General features: G+C 39.3%; 1 long non-coding RNA gene across 1 annotated transcript in view; it reads left to right on the forward strand.

The window, feature by feature from the left end:
- Positions 1-3,091: 3,091 nt before the first annotated feature.
- LOC144382785 (uncharacterized) overlaps positions 3,092-16,712 on the forward strand; it is a 65,043-nt gene continuing 51,422 nt past the window's right edge. The window contains exon 1 of the long non-coding RNA XR_013450185.1: positions 3,092-3,246. This is a non-coding gene — a long non-coding RNA (uncharacterized LOC144382785). The remainder of the gene's footprint in view (positions 3,247-16,712) is intronic.

A 16,712-nucleotide genomic window follows, 5' to 3' on the forward strand; every position in this document is an offset into this window, starting at 1 on the left:
CCATGTTGTGAGTAGCCTAAGGAGGAGGCCCACAGGACAGGGATTGAGACCTTTTGCCAATAGCCAGCAAGGAACTGAGGCCAACAGCCACAGCCCTAGTTAAGCTATCAGATTACCGATGACCACAGCCTCTGTGACAGCTTGGGTGCAATCTCATAAAGAGATCTTAAGCCAGAACCACCCAGCTAAATGACTCTCAAATTCCTGACCCTCAGAAACTATGTGACATAATAAATGTTTGTTGTCTTAAGTTTCTAAATTATGGGAGTAATTTGTTATGCAGCAATAGATGACTAACACGAAAGCCAGCAAGAGCCATGGACACAAATAATCAGAAGAAACTAAAATAGAGGCTAGGCCCTCCTAGGAAAGCAAGAGAAGGAAGACACTAATTGCAACTCAGACAGTATAATTGTATTACTTAATTAAAAGAATACACAATAATTTTTATTTGAGAGGAGAGAAAATCACAACCAACTTATTTATCTTACATATAAATAATGCATCTTTTACTTCTGGTAGGAAAATTCTATATTATATGAGACTTCTAACTATTATTAATCAAGAAGCCAGAAAATAAGCTTAATTTTGGCTTTGCCAGTGACTGCTGTGGCATCAGCTTTCATAATACTCTTGTATATTTCAGAGGATAATGATGCTAATAATGCTATTCAGAGTGATGAGAAAAGTTACTAATTATTGTTGGCAAGATGCCCCAGAATAATAGAATATTCTATGGGTGCTAAATAATAGCAATGAACAATACTACAGTTTCACAAAGTTGATAGAACGTGCCTTCAGAAACCGTGAGGTCCAGCACAATATGTGTCTCTTTTTGTCCTTCACATCCTGGGCCCGTGCTGGACAGTGAGTCAAAGGATGACTTCAAAGGGCCGTGATTGTTCTGCCATACTTTCCCTTCTGAGATCAGGCCCTTCCTGAGAAAGACTAGCTTGAAAATATTCTCAGCCTCTGTACTCCTCCACCTTCATAGCAATGAGGATCAGTTTTGCATAGCTACAGCCTATTGAGTATATAGAAATAAATCAATGTTATCGTAGCCAACTCAGTGACAGCCTCCTGACCAGAGCCTGGTCTCTGATGAAGATGGTTGTGCTTGCTTGGCTTGTCTCTGCTACCTTGTCACTTTCCCATCAGCCTTTGAGCCTAAGGCTCCCCTCCTACTGACTGTGATTTGGGCAGGGAGGGGTGAATAAGGAATCACTGACTACCTCAAGTATCTCTTCTACTGGTCAGAGCAGCCTGGGTACTAGTAGTTTTAGAGTAGGGTTATTCTTTGGGGCTGAGGATTTGTTTCTTTAGAAGGTTACATTTAAGTGTAAATAAATCCATGGAGAATAATAAGTCTCTGAGAAACTGGAACATACATACAAACATTAAAACTGATCATAAAAGGAGTGCATGTTAATTACAGAAAATGTGAAATACAAAAACCATACAAAAGAAAATAAACTTGATTCCACTTCCTTCATTATAGATACTTACAGTTAGCATTTTACCATATTTCTTTTTATTAATTTTCTCTACAAATTTGGAAGTTTTATAATCAATTTTTAAAAATAGCATTATATTAAAAATTTTTTTAAAATAGCATTATAGTGTAAGTGCTTTCCTATGGCATTGAATACTCTTTGAAAACATGATTTTTAATGGGTACATGGTATATTATTGTATTGAGTTATAATTTATTTAAGCAATTCCTTATTGTTGGGTATTTATGCTCTTTATCTAATTAATTAATTGCTGTTAAAATAATACTGCTTTTTTTTAAAGATTTATTTACTTATTTGAGAGAGAGAGAGAACACTAGCAAGCTGAGGGAGGGGCAGAGGAAGAGGGACAGAGAGAATCCCAAGCAGACTCCCCACTGAGTGGGGAGCCTACGCGGGGCTAGACCCCAGGACCCTGAGATCACGACCTGAGCCAAAATCAAGAGTCAGTTGCTTAACTGACTGAGCCACCCAGGCACCCCAGAATAATACTGCTTTGACCATTCTTGCATATATACATTTTTGTTTGTATTTCTGAGTACTTTCTCAGGATAAATTTCCAGACATTGAAATATTGGTCAAAAGATATCAACTTTTGGTCTTTGGTACATATTAACAAAATACTCCAGATATTTACATTCTTATCAGCGTATCTCATACTGCTTCTGATGACACTGAATATTATCATTTTTAAGTGTTCACATTTTGGATAGGTATAATGGTATTACTGGATTATTTTTAATTCATTTAATCATTAGTAAGGTTAAACCTTTTAATGTATTTATGGGTAATTTGTTTATCTTCTTATATAAAGTACTGATTGACTTTCTTACTGGGTTTTCATGTGACTGAGCCCAGCAGTCTGGTGGAATAATTCTTAGGGGTCAGGAAAAGATAATCTGCTACTAGATTGAATACAAATCTCAAATTTGAATGTTTGTATGTAGTTTGCACCCAGAGCTCTCATACATCTAGCTGGAGGAGCTCTTTCTAAAGTCCGAAATGGATCAGTAATCATTTAATGAATGAAGGAATGTTTGGGAGCTGGAAGGTCAGACTGCCTCTCCAAAGTAGGCTTCTCTGACAATAGCTATTATGTACTGACTGCTTATTGTGCTTATTGAATTCTTTACATAAATTATCTCATTTAATTTTCCTGCACTCAGAGAGGTAGCTATATCATTCTTTTCAATTGATAGATGAGGAATTGAGGCTTAGAAAAATTAAATAACTTGTCCAAGGTCTTAGAACCAGTGAGAGGTAGAGTCAGAATTCAAACCCGATTCAGTCTACCTTAAACCCTAACTTTTTTTTTTTTAGCCCAAGCTCTCAATCACATCGTGAGGCAGCAGTAGGCTGAGCTAGAGTTGAACGCCGGCCATTTCCCGTGTTGAAGCCCTGCTGGCATTTTGCCATGTTGTCTCCGTGGTCAGAAGCTTGATGATCCAGGTGGAAGGGCAGAGGATGTTCAGAAGTTCCAAAGGATAGAGGCTGTCACAGTTGCTGGAAACGGTACTGTAGCGCCCCCCCCCCCGCCCCCCCGCTTATCTGTGGTTTCACTTTCCATGCTTTCAGTTACCTGTGGTCAACTGTGGTCCAGAAGCAGATGATCCTGCTGATAAATTGTCAGAAAGTCAGTAGTAACCTAAAGCTATGTCACAATGCCTGCATCATTCACCTCCCTTCATCTCATCACGTGGGCATTTTACCATCTCACGTCATCAATAGAAGAAAGGTGAGTATAGCACAATAAGATATTTTGAGAGAGAGACCACATTCACATAACTTTTATTACAGTATATTGTTATAATTGTTCTCTTTTATTATTAGTTACTGTGTTAATCTCTTACTATGCCAAGTTTATAAAATAAACTTTATCATAAGTATATATGTATAGCAAAAAACATAGTCCATATAGTGTATGGTACTATCTGCAATTTCAGGTGTCCATGGGGGTCTTGGAATGTATCCACCATTCATAAGTGGGGACTACTGTACTTTGAAAGGGACTGGAATAATGCAGACCATGGAGGGGAAATGCTTTGCCTGTTTAGGAGCTCTGCAGGATAATTAATGGTCTCAGGGCTTTAAAGCATTCTTTCTTGTCTTTCTGAGACTCTTGGGACTCTTCCAGCCTCCACGGCTGTGGTGCACGCAGAGTCATACGTTTGGGGGGTTTAGCGTAGCCAGCTTGGGGCAACCTCATAAAGCATGTTGGAGTGAGGGAAAGGATAATTCCCCCGGAGTCATGTACAAGAACTTCCACAGAAGCAATAGTCTCTTTGATTATTTTTTTCTGTAGCTGGTGAAAGGAATTCTATGTTAGAGTTAAGCATGTGGTTGAACTGCTATTGAAAATATGTTAAGCCACAGAAAATAACTTGGGTTAGATATGTAGGAACACTCTGTCTGGTTTCTAAGCTCTTTGTAACAGCTAGTTTATCATTATACTGCACGGGGAGTGTCTGTGTTTATGACAGATTCGAAATATCTTTGTGTGGCAAATGAAGGGCAGCATGTAAAAAAGAAAACCAGTGTGAACCAGAGACGTGAGGAAGAGATTATTCTTGCTCCAGGCAATATACTGAATGCAGCAAAGAATCAATCTTTCTTTGCAAATACATTTGGAATACTTTAAGCATATCACTTGTGTCTCTTGAATTCTCCTATAGGGTCTAATTTTTCACCACCTAAAATGTATGAGTTCTGCTTGAGGTTTGGGCATGGCACAGATTTACTGCTAGTGTATTGAGTTTTTTTCAGTCTCCTAATCTTCCCACCATATAGAAGCAACATTCTAAATTTGTTAAGGGATCACTGACTTGCCATTCTAATGAGCTTGGGAAAAGACTGGTTTTCAATGCAAATCTTTCATTTAATTAAGTATATTTTCCAAAGTCTGTCTATTTTTATGAATACACTTAATACGTCCCTTCTTAGATTTGCCCTAAGAGGCTTAAACTGTGCCCATTTAACTGCTTTCTACACACTATACTCCATTCTGTCCAGAGAGACCCTTTATACATGCTTCGGGCAACTACTTAATTGGCTCCTCCTGATTGGCTACTTCCACAACCTCATCATTTTCCAGTCCTTAGTTTTCTGTGCTTTCCTTTGTGTTCGCCCTCTTTGAGTACAATAGAAAGGCCTGTCTGATGAGCAAAGGCACAGCTCCTTGCTGAGAAGATTTCTGGAGAGTTGTTTTAATAAATAGCTAACAGGTATCAAGTGCTGACTGTGCTCTAGTCACTAGACAAACTTTATGTGGATTATCTCATTTAATTCTCATAATATCCATATGAGGTTGATATTGTTAATAATCATAGTTTATAGACAGAAACCCTAAATGTCATAGAGGAGATGTAACATTGCCTATGTTCACTTATTATAAATGTTGTTGGTCAACAGAATGTCCACCATTAGCCAGGATTTGAACCTCTTAAGCTTTACTCCAAAGCCTGCTCCTCTTTTTGGGGATGGAATGGGGTGGGGAGTCCAGCTGGATCTTGTTGCCCCAAGGCACATAGACAGTGGATATCACAGAGATGGTACTCAGGAGAGAGACAAAGAAGATACTCAGGAGAGAGACAAAGAAGACAGTCCTGGCTAGTATTCTACTCCTCAAAAAGATTCTGGACATAGGGTAAAGTGATGTGAGTGAATTAACACTTCCTGGATCTGAGAAGTCAGGAGAGATCAACACTCCCTCATATGGCCTTCAAGGGGCTGGTGATGCCCACTTACATCATGGGGGCAATTTTGTTTACTCAGTCCACCAATTCAAATTGCTAATCTCTTCTGGAAACACTCTCATAAACATACCCAGAAATAATGTTCAACCAGTCAAGTTGACACATAAAATTAACCATCACAAATCCACCCCTTGTCAACTTGGCACCCATACACAACTCCTTAAACCATACCTAATCTCCAAATAAAGACATTAACAAGGTCATAATTCTTTTTTTTTTTTTTTAAAGATTTTATTTATTTATTTGACACAGAGAGAGAGAGAGGAATCACAAGTAGGCAGAGTGGCAGGGAGCGGCAGAGGGAGAAGCAGGCTCCCCGCTGAGCAAGGAGCCCGATGTGGGACTCGATCCCAGGACCCTGGGATCATGACCTGAGCCGAAGGCAGACGCTTAACGACTGAGCCACCCAGGCGCCCCCCAACAAGGTCATAATTCTATCTACCATGATACAACTATCCTGTATACAACCAAAAACATGCTAATCACTTCCACAGAAGAGGAGATAAAGCCCTTGAGCGATATGTACCCTCCCCCCTGATATCCTGTAACTGAAATACTATGATTTAAAATTAACAATATTTAAATACTATGATATAAAGTCAATACATCTTATGTTGCATGATAAGGAAATAAAAGAGGGAAGAAACAAATGTAAATGTGGGTGTGCATGTATATGCATATATGAATTCGGAATAAGTGTATTGGGTACCAAAGCTCTGGGTTCATAAAGCACCTGACACTAGCGTGTCACTGATGGTTGACTTTTGGAGTGATTGGTTATTGCTTTGGAGAAACATCAGGGTCAAGAAATTACATTCTGGTGCTTCTGCATTCACTGGCTAGAGTGCTGTCTTTTTTGGTTGTAGTTTTTCACGTGGAGTAATGAGGTGAAATGAATTTCAGGGTCTCTCAAACAATAGAGTCAGCACTTTGTTAGGTTTTAATGTGTCCTCAGCTTCCATCTCACAAAGGCAATTCTAATCCCTTCCCATGACGCATTCCTGGTCTCTTCTCCTGAGGTGGTGGAGGCCAAAGGCAGAATCCCAGAAAAGGTGAAAAGTGGGCTCATTTTAGCTCATTTTGGGGGGAGGGAGGCACATCTTCCTGAGTTTCCCTCTCACTCTGAGGTGTCTCTTGTTAGCTTGGCCATAATTGATGTCATATTGTTTCCTTGAGTCACAAATATGCCTCATGCCAGTGAATTAACCTTCTGTTATTCCAAAGCTCAGTGGTTGTTTCCTTTCCTTAAAGGAAAATTGAGGTGAAATATTTTAGCTTAAATGAAACATATATACTTGCTTTCCTGTTTCCCAATCTTTGTATTCACCTGTCTTTTTCTTTAATAGTTTACTCAGTTGTCCTCCCCATTTAACCTCCTCTACCACTTTTGTTATTTTTACAGTTTACACAAACTATAATGAGGATGAGATTTAATCAAAAATTGTATTGAGTTTGATTTTCTCTGGATTTAAAGCTGATGGAGACAGGGGAGCACAAAAGAATCTAAAAAGGCAGATTTTACAGGTCGGATTGTTGAATTCCATTCTAATGCTAGTATCACCTCATCCTATGTGTGTAGAATGGACATTTTACCATTCAATGCCTTAGTTTCCCAACCTACAGAATGAGACCTTTCTTATCTCTTAGGGATGCTGTGAGGATAATGTGATAGCGTATCTGAAAGAGCTCTAAGCACTTAGCAGGAAAGACATCGTAATCTCTCTCCAATTATCTTGTGTTATAAAGGGGACTAGCATAAGGAATAATTTAGGACCGCAGTGCTATAAAAATAATTGCATACACTTATTCAACCTGCTCTTACTCTTTCTCATATATGCCTATTCTATTAATGTCTGTCCTGGAGCGGGTAGATAGGGTGGAAACACTCCTAGACCGGTTGGCATGGAAACTAACCCCAGAGCATGCTGGGAGCATGCAGGCAGTCCTTGGACCCAGCTGTGTGGCAGGTGTGACAATACCCCTCCCCCCCAAAAATCACTGTGGAACCAAGGAATGTCTAACTTGACTAGAAGTAGAATAATAGAAATGTAATTGAGTTGTAAATATGCTATTGTTCCTTCTCTTCAAAAAAAAAAATAAAAGCACTAAAATACCTTAAGACAAGGTGGACTTTAAATCAGTCTTTCTTGGCATATCACAATCTGCCTTATGAAATTATTCATTTAATAATGAATTATTCATTCAGTCAGTGAATAGGGCGCCTGGGTGGCTCAGTCGGTTAAGAATCAGACTCTTGATTTCAGCTCAGGTCATGATCTCACGTTGGTGAGATTGAGCCCCTCCACCTGAGCGTGGAGTCTGCTTAAGATTCTCTCGCTCTCCTTTTGCCCCTCTCCGCCTCTTAAAAAAAAATAAAAATAAAAAGACTAACCAGGGCCTACGATCTAGTGTAATCAATACTTTTAGGGATGTCTGCTCATCTTACACCAGTACCCTTTCTCTGGAAACTTCCTCTCCCCACGGAGTGTTGAATTTGCAGGCAGCCTCTTCATACTGCAAGCCACCCTGACTGGATGAGAACTGAATACCCAGTTTAGATGGACAATCAGAGTCCATTAAAAAATTATTTACCAGATGTTGATGAACAGCTTCCGGGGCATGCAGTTCTAGCATGGGAGGGAGATGGAGTGGGTTTGCCACTGTTTTTGAATGCCTTGGAGTTCACATCTTGCCTCCCACATGCACCAGCTGTGTGGTCTTGTACAAGATCTAGCAATTCCCTGAGACTTTGTTTCTTTATCCTTCAACTAGGTGCTTTTTTAACCCTAGTTTTATGAGCCCCAGTTTTATTGAGATATAACTGACATATAACATCGGATAAGTTTAAGATGTACAGCATGTTGATTTGACGTATTTAAATATTGTGAAATCATTCCCCCCCCCCCCGCCTTAGCTAACACCTCCATCCCATCACATAATTACCATTTCTTTTTTGTGGTGAGAACATTTAAGACTGACTCTTTAGCAATATTTGCGTATACAATACAGTATTACTAGCTGTAATCACCATGCCCTACATTAGATCCTCAGAACTTGTTAATCTTATTAACTGGAAGTTTGTACCCTTTGACCAGTATATCCCCATGGAAATGATTTTGCTTCAGGCTGGACTATTTGCTTAAACTGTACTATGCTGAGGAAGTAGGCCAGAGATTAGTCTGGTGGGTTTTACTGTTAATTATATATAAATTTATCTTCCCCCCCCTAACTTGTGAACTGGTTGGTAGCAAGAATTTACTTCCATTCACCTGAATTCATCTGAACCCACCATACTGTGATCCTTGACATATGAAATTAACTAAATGTACTATGAGAGCCATGAACCTTCTTGGGGGTTCGATCATCCCCCCTGGAAAACTGGGTGCTTCAGATGTCACAGAAAAATCACAAGAGTTGTGAAGAAATGGTTTAATTGAGGGTGATGTTTACTGATTATATAAGTCAGGATCCTGGCAGGAAACAGTTGGCACACTTAATGCATAATTTGAGAACTTAATAAAGGGACTATTCACAAAGGGCACAGTGTAGGGAAACCACAGGGATAGTGTAACACAGGCTGTAGTAGGTTATAGTGGGTTGTTACCCCTCCCATGCCCAAGTGGAGAAGGGCAAGGAATGGTTCTGGGGACAAAGAGAACAAAAGAAAGCCAAAGCTTTGGGGCAGAGAGGAAAAACGTGAGAGCACCGTGGAGATGGGAACCCTGAACAGGAGCATGAAGTCAGCCCTGGGTCACCTTACAGGCAGGGAACCTGACCTCACTCTCTCAAGTTCTCCTCCCTGTTAATGTCCTTCTGTTGTTCCCTGTTGGCCAAACTCAGCTGGAAGTCCAAGGACAAGAGAGCCGATTGATGCCATCCACGAAATTCAGCCTCCTGGGCAATGGAGCAGAGTGGAGGAGGGCATGGTGTGGATCGGGGGAGCAAAGGGAAGATCTACAGCTCCGTGACTTCTCTTTCCACCCACTTTATATCAGGCTCTCATCTCCTCCTAACTAGACATTTGCTGTAATCTCTTATCAGGTCTGATCATGGGACTCTCCAGCTGTCTACATCCTGATCTGGGCCTAATTTTCCACGCCTCCACCCACATTTGCATCCTGAGCCCCTACATTGAACTACTTCTAGTTTTTCCTCATGCCTCTTTATATTTGTAGGTACCACATTCTCTGCCAAGAATGCCCTTTGCAGTCCTGGACTACCTGTCAAAATTCTAGTCAGTCTTTACAAACTAAAGTTCACTTTTCTCTGTAATTTTCTGGCCCCATCCCAGTAGGGTTAGGCACTTTCTTTACTGTCCTCCCAGATCATCCTTCACCTTCCCATGGTCACACATGTTGCAGAGGACTGGTAACACCGGTTCATGTCACTTCTTCTGCTGTGGGTCCTGGAGGGCTCCTCTGTCTATTATACTCCATTCGGTATCCTTAGCACTTCCTGTAGTGCAGACATGACACTCAGGAAATGTTTGATAAATGAACACGTTTTCTGCTTTCAGTTATGCCCATCTTCCGTTAGACTTCCACTGACCCACACACCCTCCAGAGTTATTATTCAAAACACAAACTCATTGTGATCCTCTCATTCCTAGATCTCTCCGGTGCTTCCTACAGAGCACAGAATGATGCATGAGCTCTCCAACCTGTCTCCATTTGTCTCATCTACCACGCCTCCCTGGCTCCCTTCCTACATCCTCATCCCCATTCCAAGTCCTATGGAAGTGCCTAGAGCTCCCTAGCAAACCATACTTTCCCATATTTTGTCACATTTGCATCTGTTCCTCCTTCTGCCTGGAATGCCTTCTCCACTTTCCAACACTCTCCAACTCTCATCTCCCCACCCCCACCCCAGCTCTCCTCCACCACTATACTTGGCAAGGTCATTTTTTTAAAAGACTTACCTTATGTGGCATTTCCTCTGTGAAATTTTCCTTGAAAGGGTTCTTTGCAATGCAAAAGTTAGCTACTTTTTTACCTCTATGAAATTCCTTACACATTGTGTTGAAATGATTTATTTATGTGTCACTATTGTCTTTCTTATTTCCAGAATCTCACAAAAAGCCTGACATATATGGTACAACCAACAATTGTGTCTTGAATGAATATATGACAAATGAATAAATCAATCAAACCTGAGTCTCGGGTCCCCAGGAGTTGCAGTTGCAAGGAGCAGCGATTCTTCCTCTGGCTGTTTTTATTCAACACGTGAGGTCCCGCTTGTCTGTGGCACATAGGGGTGGGCCCAGTCACATCTGACATGACCAGTGGGGTATAGATAGAAGTGTCTGACACTAAAGAACAGTGTCCTTAGAAGGAAAGGGAGCATCCTTCATTCCTTTCCCCTTTCTGTGGGCTCTCTTGAGAATGCGTGGTCTGCCATTCCAATCACCATCTTGGAGCACAGGTTGGGAATGGCAGAACAATAAAGGGGGGGGACGGGGTCTCTGATGATTGTGGAGCTGCCATATCAGCCCTACATGATCTATGCAGACTTTTAAATAAGAGAGAAATCAAATTTGGTGTTGTTCAAACCCTTGTTACTTTAGGACTTCTGCCATTTGCAACCAAATGAAACTGTAATTAACATATTTTCTAAATCATTTCTGCTGGCTGAGCCAGAGTCATATGTCATGAAAAAAATTGGCAAATCACATCTTACTTTTCTGTACCTACAGTTCTTGCTTCAGTTTTCTTTTGTGACTTTTCAAATCAGCTTTTGGGGAGGAATATTAAAAGCCTAAATTTAGATAAACAAGGACATCACTCTTTCTTTATAAATAGACATACGCTTTATTGAATTTAAGAATTTCATCCTGGGCGCCTGGGTGGCTCAGTTGGTTAAGCAACTGCCTTCGGCTCAGGTCATGATCCTGGAGTCCCTGGATCGAGTCCCGCATCGGGCTCCCTGCTCAGCGGAGAGTCTGCTTCTCCCTCTGACCCTCCCCCCTCTCATGTACTCACTCTCTCTCATTCTCTCTCTCTCAAATAAATAAATAAAATCTTTAAAAAAAAAAAAAAAAAAAAAAAAAGAATTTCATCCTTACTTTGACAGCCGACGTTGAGTTGACAATGTCTATACCTCAGCATCATAGAAACAGTCAACAGAGATAAGTCTGCACCGCCAAGGAATGTTTTATTGTGATTTTAGTGGAAGCGGCTGCCTCCATTGTCAGAGACTAATTTACATTTGCCCATTTGTCTCAGTAATGTTTACCATTGCTTTAAATCAGTGCCCATAGCTCTCTCTCCAGCACCCCTTGATCTGGCTCTTAGGACATAATCATCCGGTGCATTGTAGCCCCCTGTTCATGCTTTTCAGTATTATTTTAATTTTGTTTTTGTTTTTTTGTCTTGATTCACTTCTCAATAGGCAGAAGATGGACAGCAGTTTAGGAAAAGAGAATCATTATCCACCCCATCTGGCAAAGTTCAGCTTACTGTGTGAATTGGGATTTTTTGTATTAGAAAAGCTGTGGAGAGTTTTGATTAGATGGATTTTTCAGGGAGTTTTCCATGAGGAGTCAGCAGCCTGTGGTTGTGTTCTGCACTTATTAAAAGATGGAGTTGTAAAACGGATGTGTATGTAATCTCTTTTCGGGTTCCCATGGCAACAGTGGCAGCTAGTCAGTGAGGAGTTTTCCATTCTTCCTTCAAGACCTTCAGGCTGTAAGATTGTTTCAGAAAAAATAAATAAATAAAAACAAGACCTGTTCTTCCTTTAAAATATAATATATACTTTTAAACTCATTCTAATGAGACAGTTATGAGGCTAGGAATATCCAGAAAATGTTAGTTCAGTAAGGAAGTGGTTCTGCTAGTAACAAGCTGTCTGACCTTGGGCAAGTCAGTTACCCTCTGCCAGCCTTGATTTCTCTCATCTATAAAATATGAACAAAAATATATCTACACTACAGGATTGTGAGAGGACTAAATAAAAGGATGTACCTGAACTGTTTAGCACAATCTGTGGCTTGATGAATATTTAGCCAGTTGGGATACATACAATATTAGGTTGTAAGCCTTCAGTATGAATGTACCTGGCTTGGTCCTTTTTATACCAGCAGGATCAGTAGACGTGTCTCTTCTATCATTCCTGATATTGAAGATGTGTATTTCCTCAATTTTTTCTCACTAAGGGTTTATCTGTGTCTTTATATTTAAAGTGCATCACTTGAAACCAACATGTATTTGGTTTTGGTTTTCTTAATCCAATTAGATAAGCTCTGTCTTTAACAGAAGTGTTTAGTCTATTGACATTTAATATAAATTATTGATATGGTTGGGTATATATCTACTTTCTGTTTGTCCCCTTTGTTCTTCCCCTATTCCTTCTTTTCTGCCATATCATGAATTAACAAAATATTATTTATTATAGTATTCTAGGTCCTCTACTGGATTTTGAACTACAACTTTTGTATTCTTATTTGTTTTAGTGGTTGCTCTAGGGATTACAATATTCACCCTTATTCCATTACCTTCCATCTCATCTTTGTGATAATGGTGTTGTAAATTTAACTCTGTATTTGTTACATTGTTATAATGTCACATGCTTTATGTAGTCAATGATCTTTTAAAGAAGTTAACTAAAAGTAGTCTTTATATTTAACCACATATTTACTAACTTTGGTGTGTTATATTCCTTCCTGTAAATCTGGTGTCATTTCCATTCACCCTGTGTAACTTCTTTGAGTTCTTATGGGTGTGAGTCTCCTGGGACCATATTCTCTCAGCTTTCATTTATCTGGATATGTCTTTATTTTGCCCTGATTTCGGAAGACCATTTCCATTGCACGTATAAGTCTAGCTTGACCAGTTTTTCTTTAAGCACTTGGAAGTTTTGTTCTCTGGGTTTACGTTGTTTCCAATAAGTCAGCCGTCATTCTTAATACAAATGTCATACGTCTTTTTTCCTCTGGCTGATTTTATCTGGAGCCTTCAGCACCTTGATTATGATGTGCCTTGTTTTGGTTTTCTTTGTATTTATCTGCTTGAGGTTCACTAAGCTCATGACATCTGTTGATGGATATTTTTAATTAAATTTGGAATATTTTTGGCCAATACTTGTTCAAATATTTTTATCTGCCTTCTTCACTCTTTCCTCTCCTTCTGAGGCTCTAAGTACTTTTCTGTTAGAATGCTTGTTCCTGGCCCAAAAGTCATTGAGGTTCTATTCATTTCTTAAAACTTTATTCTCTCTTTGTGTTTCAGTTTGGATAAATTCTATTGATTTGCCTTCTAGTTTACTGATCCTCTCTTGTTGATGGTCCGGTATGTCTTCATCTCATCAAATGAATATCTTTTGTCAGCTTTATAGAGATATAATTAACATACAATAAGATTTACCAGTTTTTAAGTGTACAATTCTATGAGTTGTGACAAATTTATACAGACATGTAGTCATTATCACAATGAGGATATAGAACCTTTCTGTCCCCCCCAACATGTTCTCTCTTGCCCCTTTGCAGTCACTTTCCTCCTATGACCCCCAGGTCCTGGTAACTACTGACCTGTTTATGTTTCTATAGTTTTGCCTTTAAAAAAATAACAACATATAAATGGAATTAAGCAGAAAAGAATTAATTGAATTTTTGTGTGTGTGTTTAACTTCTTTAACTAAGCATAATGCTTTGGGGATTCATCCATGTTCTGCTCTGTCAGTAGTTACAGCTGAGTAATATGTAGGTGTATGTGTATGAACCTGCCACAGTTTTTCTATTCACCAGTTTCCAGTTTAGTCCCTATTATTTCCTCATGGTTAAAGAATAGATGTCACTGTCAGTTTTGTTTTGTTGTCTTTTTAAAATTTGAGCCTTGCTGTTAGGTATGGAGTAGTATTTCATTGTGATTTCAATTTGAATTTCTCTGATGATGAATGATGTTGAACATCTTCTCATATGCTTGTCATTCTCATATTATCTGAAAAGTGTGTTCAAATCTTTGTTGTTAAAATTTTAAAAAAATTCTTGAGTTGTAAGGTTTGTTTGTTTATTTATTTATTCCAAGTAGAAGGCCTTTTATCAGATATATGTTTAACAAATACTTTCTCCCAGTCTTTGGCATGATTTTCCAATTTCTGACTAGTGATTTTCAAAGAGAAAACTATTAAAAATTTGATAAAGTTTAATATATAATTTTTTCTTTTTATGATTCATGCTTTTTATGTCACAAGAACTCTGTCTAAATCAAAGTCAAAATTTTTTCTTCTGTTTCCTTCTATACATTTTATAGATTTAGATATTACATTTATATATATGATTTATTTCAAGTTAATTTTTGCAAATTGTGAAGTAAGCCTCAGGTTTATTTTTCTAGTAGGGATATCAATTGTACCAGTTGATTGTGAAGACTATCCTTGCCCTATTGAATTGTTTTGGCCCCTTGTTAAAAGTCAGAATGTCTCATTTTCCCTTTTATGCTTCCATATCTTCCTGCTTCTCTTTCTCTCAACACTCACTACTCCCCATCCATCCATCCACTCATCCACCCATCTACCTGACTACCTCCTTTCTTGGTCCAGGAAACTTTAAGTCTTCATATCCAATGCTCAGCTCTCATAGGCAGAAAACCCTTACCTTTGTTATATTTCTATAATCAGTAGAGGGAATATAACTTGCAACTTCTAATTTCTATCATGTGCTTTAAAAAGTCCAGAGAAGGGATGCCTGGGTGGCTCAGTCAGTTAGGCGTCTGCCTTCGGCTCAGGTCATGATCCCAGGGTGCTGAGATCGAGCCCCACATCGGGTTCCCTGCTCAGCGGAGGGCCTGCTTCTCCCTCTGCCTGACTGCTTGTGCACTCTCTCTCTCTCTCTCTCTAACAAATAAATGAATGAAATCTTAAAAAAAAAAAAAGTCCAGAGAATTTTACCGGATTGTTGCTTAAGTCCCAAAGCCATAGTTTCCCCAATAAAATTCACCAAACTACTCTTTTGTCTTTAAAAAAATATTTATTTATTTATTTTAGAGAGAGAGAGAGAGAAAGAGTGGGGGTGAGCACGTGCCTGAGTGGGGGGAGGGCCAGACGGAGGGGAAGAGAGAGAATCTCAAGTAGACTCTGCACTGAGCATGACACCCCTTGGGGGGCTCTATCTCACGACCCTGAGATCATGACCTGAGCTGAAATCAAGTCAGATGCTTAACTAACTGAGCCACCCATGTGCCCCATCAAGTGACTTTTTTTTTTAGTGAAAGTATCAGGCTATGACTTAAAAGGCAAATAGAAAGAAGTCGGGGCTATCTTTTATTTAATGCAAAATAATGCCAGTTGAATTTAGAGTTATGGCGTGATCTGGGGTGGGAAAGTCCATACAAAACCCGTGTAGTTTTTGAAAAAGTACTCCTTTTGAAACAGTTTGAAAAATTGCTTCAAAACAGTTTGAAAATCTTTTTGACAATTTGAAGAGCCATGATTAGAGAAAAACCATTGCTATATTTCTACTAGTATTCAGGTTTTTTTATGGTGCTTTACTGCCCTTAATTACAGTATTAGACAGTATCAACTTTAAATTCAAAAAGAGGTGGAGGAAAGAAGCCATCTGGAGTTTGTTTCTGTTAGAAGCAAGATTTCTAGTTGTGCTTTTGCTAAATCTTTATTGCTCATTCAGAGGTTTTCTGTTTGTAAGATAATCGTACTATAATATTATGTCTAACCTTTTATTTGCAGAGGCACTTACAGTTTGAAAGACACTTGCATACCCATCATCTCATTTTATCCTCACTCATTCATTAATTTGACAAATATTTATTGAGTGTCCGTACTGTGTTGGGCACCAAGGGTACAGTGATGAAAGAGATGGTTTCAAATTTTATCTATTTGTTGATGCTGCCCAAATTTATATCTCCAGTCTTTATAGAATCCCTCAAACTTCTGAGTTAGTGTGTCTAACTGATTCAGCATTTCCACTTGGGTTTCTAATATGTATTTCAAAGTTAACTAATATGTCAAATCAAATTCACCCCTGCCTCCACACTTCTCATATTAATCTTCTCCTCCCCTAAGCCTTTCTAGCTCTCTATCTCCATTTCAGTTGTTCAGGTCAAAACCTAGGGAGACATTCTTTTTTTTTTTTTTTAGTAGGCTCTCTGCCCCACATGGTGCTTGAACTCACAACCCCTAGATCAAGGCTTGTATACTCTACTGACTGAGCCAGCTAGGCACCCCCAAAACCCAGGAGACGTTCCTGATTCTTCTCTCTCCCTACTCCCCTGCTTGCCCCATCTGTCAGGAAATCCTGTAGCCTCTACCTCTAAAATATATCTGGAATTGAAGCCCTTCCCACTACCACCATTGCTGCCACCCATTCAAAACACCTTTATTTTTTATCTGGATCATTGCTATAAATAACTTCCACAGTCACATTGCTTCCATTAAGACCTTCTTCAAGGGGTGCCTGGGTGGCTTAGTCATTTAAGCGTCCAACTCTTGATTTCAGCTG

The sequence above is a fragment of the Halichoerus grypus genome, chromosome 8, assembly GCF_964656455.1.
Source record: "Halichoerus grypus chromosome 8, mHalGry1.hap1.1, whole genome shotgun sequence".
Lineage (NCBI taxonomy): Eukaryota > Metazoa > Chordata > Mammalia > Carnivora > Phocidae > Halichoerus > Halichoerus grypus.